Source organism: Lytechinus variegatus, chromosome 12 (genome assembly GCF_018143015.1).
Source record: "Lytechinus variegatus isolate NC3 chromosome 12, Lvar_3.0, whole genome shotgun sequence".
Taxonomy (NCBI): Eukaryota; Metazoa; Echinodermata; class Echinoidea; order Temnopleuroida; family Toxopneustidae; genus Lytechinus; species Lytechinus variegatus.
The window spans coordinates 1,635,060-1,644,883 of NC_054751.1; positions in this window are offsets into that span (position 1 = coordinate 1,635,060).

Consider the following 9,824-nt stretch of genomic DNA (forward strand, 5'->3'; position numbering starts at 1 on the left):
AGGTGCTATTTATTTGTAAGGCTTTGAATGGACACTAAGAAATATATGAACATTATATTGCCCTTGTAATATAATGGAAGCAAAAGTGATGAATGTTTTATTGCTTCAAAGATACAGTTGTGGTAAGGGTTTTAGAATTAGTTTGTACAGAATCCAGTAAAATGATGATACAGGTGTGTGTATGTATTAATGAGAATATCTGTGTCAAATGGTTTCTGGAAGATATTGTGTAACTCCTGATAAATTAGCATGAAATCCCATGTTGGGTCTTTTTCCCAGCAATAATAATACACTATCCCACATCTGCTTATCCCTGTTAACAATCTTCAGCATAAATTTCATGATTCCACAAACATCAGTTTATGTAACTCTACCAGATCTAGATCCAAGATGATACAGTTACCTTGGTTTTACAGGCTTTCTCATGGAATGGTGTTTACTACAATCTACAACTACCTTCATTTTAAAGATTTGCTGAAACTGAATTTACTTGTGAAGTTATAATTATACAGGGTTTCCTGAGCTATTGAGCATTGGTAGAATTACAATTATTTTAATCATGCACTTTCCTTTATTTTTCTGTTGAGATATAACCATGTAATTTTGTTATCAGTCCTGAAATGTATTCTATTCATAGTAAAATTAAATTATTATTCAAGTCAGCAATAGGATTTAGTTTTTACAGATTGCATCATTGCAAATCAAAGTGATTTGCTGTTTTTATATCATGGTTTACCCACATTGAAATTGTATTAATGATTACAAATGTTTCACCACATAGTGACTTATAAATATGCAATTTGCATATCAAAACACTACACAGATAATTGTAGGTTTTTAAAAAAGATGTTTCACCATATATTGTCTCTGTACTTACTGTGTGTCATGCCCTTTAGTACTTAATATGCATCATCTACATGTAATTATACTTATTTATTTTATAGAAATTACTACATTGACCAAATTTTTGTATTTTGTGATTTTGGCATTCTATAGAAGATACCTATATTCTTAAAGAAGAGTTCGTGAATTATTTAACCTTTCCAGTAAAACTACAAAAACCTAAGTAACATTTGACCGATATTTGAGTAGTGCCACCTATTGTTGACTGTTGACTTTTGAAAAAGTGTATTAAAGTCAGTGTGGCATCAGCTTTCATGTGGAATGTATTCTTATGTGCTGACCCCTGACTTTGTACAAAAGGTCAAGTCCACCTCAGAAAAATGTTGATTTAAATCAATAGAGAAAAGTCAGACAAGCACAATGCTGAAAATTTCATCAAAATCGGATGTAAAACAAGAAAGTTATGACATTTCAAAGTTTCACTTATTTTCAACAAAATAGTTATATGAACGAGCCAGTTACATCCAGATGAGAGAGTCGATGATGTCACTCACTCACTATTTCGTTTTTTATTGTTTGAATTATACAATATTTCAATTTTTACGAATTAGATGATTAGGACCTCCTTGCCTGAAGCACAAAATGTTAAAAGAATGGAATTCCATGTGTTCAGGGAGGAATGAAACTACATTTCATATGACAATGATGAGAAAATCAAAATATTTCATATTTCATATAATAAAATACAAAACAAATAGTGAATGAGTGATGTCATCAACTCTCTCATTTGGATGTAACTGGCTCGTTCATATAACTATTTTGTTGAAAATAAGCAAAACTTTAAAATGCCATAACTTTCTTATTTTACATCCGAAATTTTCAGTGTTATGCTTGTTGATTTTTTTCTCTTTTTATTAAAATCAAATTTTTGTTGGTACAGCAAATTCAAAGTGAGATGGAAAGTGAAATAATGACGGTGCCATAAATGGCTTTTTCCAGTAGCATTACATATTAGATATCTGCAATTCATTATCTTGATTTACCATGTTTAATAATTATGGTGGGGCCATATATGTCATTTCCATCCAAATGGTGTCAAATTTAATTTCCCATGAAAGCTGTCACCCCACTGACTTTAAAGTCGAACCCACAATGCAACATATTATTGTAGAAGTTACCTGTAAATTTCAAATTTACTTGTGTACCATCATCATCCTCATTATCATTCTCATCATCATCATTTCACCACCATTATCATTCTCCTTATTATCATCATCAATACCAACATCATCATTACCACCACCATCATCATCTCCATCATTATCTTCACCACCATTATCATCATTCTCCTCATCACCATATCACCACCACCACCACCATCATCAGCATCATACTCAATATCATCATTATCATCTTCATCATCATCATTTTCTCATTCTCATCATCTTCACCATTTTCATTATTCTTCTTATTACCATCATTGTCGTCCTCTTCTCGATAGTCTGTTCATTTTTGTCTCGCCTGCATATAAAGCGAGGCTACATGCTCATGTATAGGCGCTACTTTTCCGACGTGGCGTCGTCAACATCAGATCTTAACCTACATTTAAGGTTAACTTAAGTTACCATTTTAAACTTAAGTTAAGGTTAACCAAAGTTTTTTAAATGACGTAATAACTTAGAAAGTATGTGGACCTAGTTCATGAAACTTGGACATAAGGGTTATCAAGTATTAAAAAAAACCTGCTTGGGATACAGGTCGCATGACCAAGGTCAAAGGTCATTTAGGGTCAATGAACTTAGACCATGTTGGAGGAATCAATATCAAAATATTAACATTAATTTAAGTTTTTTTTAAATGCCACCATAACTTAGAAAGTATATGAACGTAGTTCATAAAATCTGGACATTAGAATAATCAAGTATCACTGAACATACTGTGTGAGTTTCAGGCTACATGACTAAGGTCGAAGGTCATTTAGGGTCACTGAACGTTGTAGTATGGTGTTTCTGAAAGCCAGCAATGTTGCTATACAGCGCTTCCCCCCCCCCAAAAAAAAAAAAAATGTCCCTCTGACATAGGGCTGAATTAATTCTAAAGTTTGGAAGTATTCTCAAATAAATTATCATGTGTAGAAAGCTCATTTCATGATTTAACTTCTATGAAAATTTCATTGGTCGCTCTTCAATGGTTTTGAATACACACTCTGTTACGTAACAGTGGTGCATTTTAGCCCATTCCAAGTTTGCAGCATTGATGCATTTCTGCATTGTCTATGGCATGTTGACCCCAATTTTTACATCCAGGATCTGAGCAGGGACGTTTCCCTAATCATTTCCAGGCTCATCAAATCATAAACTTGGGCATGTTCAGAAGGAAAATAAACATTTTAAAAATTAAGTTCGTTTGATGATTCACAAGGAGGAATCAGCACACCAACCTGAAAGACAATATACCGGTAAATCATGGATAAGTTGAAAAATAAAGGGGACTCCACAAGTTAACCACCCTTTGCGAAAAGGAACTTTCCCAGAGAAAATTTTGATTTTTTTTCTTTTAAAAGTTACATTGAATTAACTTGACCTCAGTAGCTCATTACCTAAGAAAAGTAATTAAAAAAATGCAGTGTAGGTGGAATTAGGCATGAAACAGACATGACTAATTGTCTCAATCATTTTACATCTACCGTTATCTAACATGAAATGAAGTTCCGTCAAAATACTGTTTTTGCCCTTCTCAACATGCTGAAGGTTGTGATTTGATGAGCCTGGTTAGATCATGGAGAATTCCCTGGTCAGATCAGGGGATTCCTTGGTCAGAATGGTCAGAGGGGGTTTGCATGCTGCATGCATGCAAACTTGAAATGGGCTGAAAAGCACCACTGTTACAAAATAGACTATGTATTCAAAACCACTGAAGCAAGACATTATTTTTTTTGTAGAAGTTAGATCGTGAGATGAGCTAATTTCTAGTTCCATACATTTCATAGAGAAAAATTGTTTATTTTTGGAAGAAATTTAGCCGCATATCAGAGGGACATTATTTTTGAGACGCGCTGTATTGAATCGCGTAATGCAGGCGAGACTGCCAGAGGCGCCCACTCGTTATTCATGATTGTCTGAATATGCATAATTAGTTTGCATATGAAGGGAATGCTGCATTTTGGGTTGCATCTTGGTATATATTGTCTAATATCAATGTAGATGTAATTGCGGTTTTGATCATGAATGCTTATACCATTGTGAAAAGAAAATAAAGCTTTTGATATCACCCTCATTTAACACTCCATATCTTATATTTTGTTTTATAATCATTTTACATTGTTTATTGGGGTGGCATTATTTGGCTTATTAGAATTAAATGTGCAATCCTTGAAATGCAATGAAAGTTAAACATCCTCAACATATATTATTTACTATAAGATACTATGTAGCTGCCATAAAACATGTGGGATACATGGCATGGGTCTTTCAGATTTTAAATAGCAGTATACCTTGTGAGTAAAAATAATATGACGCCTCAAAAATCCACAATTTAAGGGGGGAAATTTGTCACATGAATACAAACGATTATTATAAATGGCCCGAAAGAGTATGCTCTCCAAAATAATTAGATACCACATTAATGTGGTACATGTATGTTTGTCTCACCTGCATAGCAGAGTGAGACTAAAGGCGCCGCTTTTCCGACGGCGACGGCGGCGTCAACATCAAATCTGAACCCGAGGTTAAGTTTTTTAAAAGACATCATAACTTAGAAAGTATATGGACCTAGTTCATGAAACTTAGCCATAAGGTTAATCAAGTATTACTGAACATCCTATTAGAGTTTCATGTCACATGACCAAGGTCAAAGGTCATTTAGGGTCAATGAACTTAGACCATGTTGGGGAATCAACATCAAAATCTTAACCTGAGGTTAAGTTTTTGAAATGTCATCATAACTTAGAAAATATATGGACCTAGTTCATTAAACTTGGCCATAAGGTTAATCAAGTATCATCAAACATCCTGCATGAGTTTCACGTCACATGACCAAGGTCAAAGGTCATTTAGGGTCAATGAACTTTGGCCGATTCAGGGGTGTCTGTTGAATTACAATCAAAACTTTTAAAGTTTTTGGATCTGATTCATGAAACTTGGACATAATAGTAATCAAGTATCACTGAACATCCTGTGCAACTTTCAGGTCACATGATCAAGGTCAAAGTTCATTTAGGGTCAATGAACTTTGGCCGAATTGGGGGTATTTGTTGAATTACCATCCTAACTTTAAAAGTATGTTGGTCTAGTTCATAAAACTTGGACATAAGAGTAATCAAGTATCACTGAACATCCTGTGCGCATTTTAGGTCACATGACCAAGGTCAAAGGTCAATGAACTTTGGTCATAATGGGGGTATCTGTTGAATTACCATCATAACTTCGCAAGTTTATTGATCTGACTTTTGAAACTTGGACATAAGAGTAATCAAGTATCACTGAATATCCTGTGCAAGTTTCAGGTCACATGATCAAGGTGAAAGGTAATGTGAGGTCAATGAACTTTGGCCACATTGGGGGTATTTGTTGAATTACCATCCTATCTCTGTAAAGTGTATTGGTCTAGTTCATAAAACGTGGAAATAAGAGTAACCAAGTATCACTGAACATCTTGTGCGAGTTATATTAGATTTCAAAGTCAGCACTGCTGCTATGTTGAATCGCGTGATGCAGGTGAGACTGCCAGAGGCATTCCACTTGTTTTGGATTATCAGGCGGTATCCTTTGCTGTGAAGTAAAATTTGATTTGCGTCATATTTAGGTATGACTGGGATGAATGAATCCAGATATCAATGATGTCATAATCCTATAAGGGTTGCATTAAAACCCGTATCAAAACACCTTTTCAATAACTTAAGAATATAATTTTGGTTTAAAATTATTTGGGAGACCATACTCTCCAGCCATAAATGGTTATGCGTTCACGACATATTTTTCCCTTGAATTGTGGGTTTGTGAGGTGTCATTTTTTTTCTCCCACAGTAGACAAAAGTAGTGCACAAGGTACAGATGTTTATTTTACTTCTATGCAAATAAACTATTTATGTATTGATATTTATGTAGTGTGTTGGATACTGCAGTTTAAGTATTAAATGATTATGTATTTGAATTCCATGTGTGCTTTATTATCTCAGTGTTCGTGGCACTTCCCTCTTATCTTTGTCTCCTCTCAATTTCTTTCTGTCTTTCTTCATTCTGTAAATTCATAAAACATGAATTTTTCTGCCATTTAAAGGGGAAGTTCACCCTGACAAAAAGTTTATTGTAAAAATAGCAGAAAAAATAATAAATATTGCCGAAGGTTTGAGAAAAATTCATCAAATAATTAAAAAGTTATTAGAATTTCAATTATATGATTTGTGACGTCATATGCGAGCAGCATTTCTACATAGCGAATGGTAAAAAATCAATGAAATGTCATTTTCTCAGAAAATTGAAAATGGTTTTCACTGTACCTTTTGCATATCAATAGACAAATCATTTTACACCCGATCGTAAATAGAAAACAAAATTAAGTCATCAGGAACCATACAAAATTTGACATTCACGTATTTTGTATTACATAACACATGGGACAGCTGCTCGTTTATGACGTCACATATCCAAAACTTTGAACTCTAATAACTTTCTTACTCTTTAACGGATTTTCCTCAAACCTTCACCAATATTTTTTACTATATTTTCTACTATTTTTACAACAAAGTTTTCTTCAGGGTGAACTTCCCCTTTAAGAGAACAGGTATGTTTAAAAATGGGAAAAGTGTTTTCTTTATGGAAATTTGTAAGGTTCCAGACACCAAATACCAATTTCCTGTAAGATTACGCACTCTGGTAAGATTACAGGTTTTCTCGATACTCTGCTGCAGTAAGGATGAGTTTTCTAACAGTGTAGGTGTACTTACTCTCAGCTCGTTTGTAAACTGTGTTCTTTATAAAAATAACACCTAACTGTCCTTATTCATCAGTCACAGCAAACAGTCATTAATAAGTGTTTCTTTCAGCTCGCACTCGCATGTATTGATAAGTTATTTACGAATATCATTCATAATTACAACAAATATTTTGAATGTCCAAATTTCAGATTTTAAAAGAAAAAAAATTCAGCCCGCGCTTCGCGCTCGGATCAATTGCATATTTCTATGCCCACCCTCTACATGATTACATTGCTTCGAATGGCCTGTTTTTGTTCCAAATCTACAAAAATTCAGCTTCGCGCTTGCTTAGTGTGTTTATTAAAAACTTGCTTAACCATTCTAGTTTTCAGGCGGAATATCTAAAGTTTTTAAGCACCAATGTTCACTCTCGCTGCGCACTCGCTCTACTTGTTTTGTTAGAAAGGTATCATATTCACGAGTCACTGATCCCTTGTTCAGATTAGTTAATTAAAAGTTCCAGTTGATTTGAGTTTCATACAAAAAAATGTTAGAATGTTGAGTTTTCTGGTCGGAAATCAAAATTTCAGCTCGCGCTTTGAACTCGCATCCTCTTCACGGTTACAACCTATTGTTCAGCTATTAATAGGGAAAAAATTCAGCTCGCGCTTGGCTCTCGGATAGATCGTTTCTGGATACGCATTAAGTTGATGATTACAAAAGCTACACAAATTGTTCACTTTCCAGGTCTAAATATATTATAAAATGACAAAAAATTGAGCTCGTGCTTCGCGCTTGCATTGTAATTTATATTCAGGCAACATGAAATATTTTATCTTGTTTGTAAGATTAAAAAAAATGGTAGTCGGTACCGATAATTGACGGTAAGCAGGGCCTCCACACCTAAAGCAAAAGGCCTCGCAACGGCCCTGCCCACACCTCGCATATCGACTCTAAACATTTAGTGGGGCCAAAAGTACATCCTTGATAATGCATTTTTAATCTCTTATGCCCTCGCAACTTTGACCGTATATGCGTAGCTTTCCTAACGAAATATTTCTCCCTTTTGTAAAATAGTATTTTACTATTTTGACTACCCTATTACATTACGTACGTAACGTGGTCAATCTTGAAAAAGAGATCGTTTTAAGGAGTTTCTTTGGACGCGCCTGGTATCCACTTTTTAATGGAAGTGCCCCCCCCCCTCCCCGTGTACACGGTGTAGTCTGTGAGAAGCTTCGTCAGCGTAAGAATGATAGAGATAGGGACATATATAAAAGGAGATCGATGAAGGTATTAAACATCACATCTTTATTCTTTTCTTAAATCGACCAGCAATTTAATATACACATACCACCTTCACCCTTACTCTTTTTTTTGTTCTTCAAGCTTAACTTTGTTTTTAAACCAGTGAACTATAAATAAATGTCAATTTAGCCACAGGGTTCTGCTCTCTGGGCTATATTATACATTTGATATCAAAGTTATACAAATAAAAGATTTTTGTACTGTTATAGTTTAGAGTGCGTCCCACAAAAAAAATCTTTTCAGGGATTGGTTTAAAAATACATCGGAACCGACTTGCTTCTGCAAAATATCGGTATATACTACTTTTGTCTCTAAAAACATTCATGTGGATCAATTTCATTTTCAAATAAGCTATGGACAACAAAAAGAAAGTCCTTGTGATATTTACATGCGAACATAATACAAAAGATTCGTCAAATAGGGCATATACAATTTTAAAACTACATGTACATGTACTTACAAATTGACTAATTTCAGCATCTTCCGAAAATTTGCGCTATTTTAGAGCTTACTCATTATGAAAGATATATAAATGAACATATTTTGTATATAGCAATTTACTACGTGTGTTCATGCGTGAATGTGAGATAAATTAAAGGAGAATGAAACCTTTGGAACAAGATAGCTTGTGTAAAAACAGAAAAATCACAGAAACAGATCAACAAAATTTTGAGAAAAATCGGACAAATAATGAGAAAGTTATGAGCATTTGAATATTGCGATCATTAATGCTATGGAGATACTCAAATTGGCAATGCGACAAAGATGTGTGATGTCACTTGTGAACAACTCTCCCCATTACTTTAGTGTATATTTTACTGAATTTCTCTCTTTTATCACATCTATCATTACATCATGTGTTCTTTCTAAAGGAGGGCATGTAATACAGATTTTAAAACAAGACATTTTGAGGGTATTTTAGCCCATCAAAGGGAAAGTTGTTCATCACACGCCTTTGTCGCATTGCCAATTGGAGGATCTCCATAGCATTAGTGATTGCAATATTGAAATGCTCATAACTTTCTCACTGTTTGTCCGATTTTTCTCAAACCTTCTTTGTTCTTATTCTTTGATTTTTCTGTTTCGACACAAGCCTACTTGTTCCAAAGATTTCATTTCCCCTAACTCGAATTATGGTTATTTCTGTTCGCTGATGCCCGCTGTGCTCACAAAACGTGACATGCATCATTAAGAATAGGACATGCCAACTGGAATCTGACTTTATCTTTGTGCACCGAGACACTGCCCCCCACCCCCCGGCCAAAAAGAAATGTTCCTACTATTAAAACACTTCGAAGGCATTGTTGAAACATCTGTTTGAAACATATCTTGTCGTCGGCTCGTCACATGGGGCTAAAGCAAGCTGCTTCCTCACACCCCTGGTCGTATGACGGTGTGTGTGGACATGCTGGAGGTTGCTCGTGACATAATACGTATTCACACGCTCCATCGGCTAGCGGCGCGGTGTACACCCGAGAGCCGAGAGTTTGCAAGAAAATATTTGCAATCAATCGTTAATATTCTGTTGCAATTTTACAATTGATTGATCACTTTTCAATACAGCAAATCAGAGTACACTCCTTGTTTCATGGAGCAGATTAGCAATCAATCGCAAATTTGCAATTATTTCCCCGGCATATGCTTGATTTCGGGAACAAAAATTGACTTGCAATTGATCGCAAGTTTCTTGCAACTCCCCATTAGAATGTATATGAATACATAGTAAGATGGAAGACAACTGTAATCAGTACTTTTTTTA